Raw genomic sequence first — 2,333 nt, forward strand, 5'->3', positions numbered from 1 at the left:
CCATCCACGCCACCCTGTATAGTAGCCACGAGCCACACATGACTGTTGAACTTTTGAAACGTCGCTCGTGGGGCTGAGGAACCGCATTTTTGATTAAACTTCACCTTCATGTAAGTTTAAGTTCAAAGTAAAAGAGCCTAGTGTGACCATCAGCCGCTAAACTATAGAGTGCCACTGTAGCCCTGCCAGCTCCTGTGACTTCATCTCTTGACCTAGTCCCCTCCCCCAACTTCCTCCCTCCCTTCGCACTCACCTGCCAAACCAGCCACCCCTGCCCCAAACAGGCCTAAGCATTGCCCCCATCCCTTGGCGACACTCCTTTCCTCTGGCTCAACATTGGGACCTCAGGTCAAGTGTGTCCCCTTGAAAGGCCCTTCCCTACGTTGTCCAAAGTCATGCCCACCCTCCTCTCCAAATCACTCCTTATCCCGCTGAAATCATCATGTGTCTTAGTTCAGGCTGTTGTAGCACAATCCCATCGACTGGATGATTTTTGAACAATAGAAATTAATGTTTCCCAGTTCCCGAGGCGGGAAGTCTGGCAGTGCTGGCCGGGTAAGGTTCTGGTGACGATCTGTTGTCAAGTTGCAGGCGCCCACTTTCTCTCTGACCCTCACACAGTGGAAAGAGAGGGAGAGAGCCCTCTGGAGTTCCCTCAATAAGGGCACTGATCCTGTTTACAAGAGCTCCAGAAACATTACTTTGCCGACAAACGTCCATATAGTCAAAGTGATGGTTTTTCCAGTAGTTGTGTACAGATGTGAGAGTTGGGCCATAAGGTAGGCTGAGTGCTGAAGAACTGATGCTTTCGAATTGTGGTGCTGGAGAAGACACTTGAGAGTCCCTTGAACTGCAAGGAGATCAAACCAATTAATCCTAAGGGAAATCAACCCTGAATATTCATTGAAAGGACTGACACTGAAGTTCCAATACTTTGGCCACCTGATTCAAAGAGCCAACTCATTGGAAAACACCCTGACTCTGGGAAAAGATTGAAGGCAGGAGGAGAAGGGGATGACAGAAGATGAGATGGCTGAATGGCATCACTGACTCAATGGGTATGAGCTTAAACAAACTCCAGGAGATGGTGAAAGACAGGGAAGCCTGGTGTGCTGTGGTTCCTGGGATTGCAAAGGGCTGGACACCACTGAGTGACTGAACTGAACTGAATACCCTAATCACCTCCAGAGGCCCCACATCCTAACACCATCACATGGGGTTAGGATTTCAACCAGTGAATTTGGAGGTGACACAAACATCCAGATGCCCTACACTGGGTTTGTGTGTTCTCCTGTCTATTGTTCCTGGACAAGAATGTCAGTCCTGCCAGAGCAGGGTGCTCTCTGCGCTCACGTCTCCTCCCTACATTTGGAACAGCACCTGGAATGGCACTTGGCAAATAGGAAGTGCTCAGCACAGTGTCTAGAGCAAGAGAAACCCTGCAGAAGGCCGGGCAGCCATTCCTCAGCTAAATAGCAAAATAACCCCTAACTTAGTTACTTCTTGTTGTTGTTCAGTTGCTCAGTCATGTCTGACTCTTTTTGACCCCATAGACTGCAGCCCTCCAGGTTTTCATGTCCTTCACTATCTCCTGGAGTTTGCTCAAACACATGTCCTCTGAGTCAGTGATGCTATCGAACCATCGCGTCCTCTGTCACTCCCTTCTTCTCCTGCCTTCAAACTTTCCCAGCATTAGAGTTTTTTCCAGTGAGTCGGCTCTTTGCATCAGATGGCCAAAGTATTGGAGCTTCAGTTTCAGCATCAGTCCTTCCAATGAATACTCAGGGTTGATTTTCTTTAGGATTGACTGTTGGCTTACAACAGCAATAATTAGTTATTTCACCTGATTCTGGGGGCAGGGCTCCACTCCATGTGGGATTTTTTTTTGTGTGGTGACTGTGGCACTGTGCAAAGGAGGCCACCTCTCAGCCACCAGCCACACTGCAGCTGGCTTCTGCTAGAGGAAGCAAAGCTACCAGACTGCTGGAGGGCCAGGCATAGCCCAGCAGTGCCACTTTCAGCACATCCTGTTGGCCCAAGCGAGTCGGGATGCAGCCTGAATAAAAGAGAGGAGGCCACATGGCCATAATCCCACGTGGCCCTTGTAAGCTGGAATCTGCACCCAGACCACCTGGGGTCTTGTTCAAATGCAGATCCTGATCCAGTGGGTCCAGGGAGGGTCCTGAAACTCTACATTCCTCTACAAACTCCCAGGAGGTGCCAAGTCTGAGCGGGTTCCACACCCACACGTGGAGTAGGAAGACTCTCTTTGATTACAGTCCAGCAGGGAACAGCCAAGGGCCTCAGGAACGGCTGGATCCAGGCCCTCAGAG

The sequence above is a fragment of the Muntiacus reevesi genome, chromosome 2 (genome assembly GCF_963930625.1).
Source record: "Muntiacus reevesi chromosome 2, mMunRee1.1, whole genome shotgun sequence".
Lineage (NCBI taxonomy): Eukaryota > Metazoa > Chordata > Mammalia > Artiodactyla > Cervidae > Muntiacus > Muntiacus reevesi.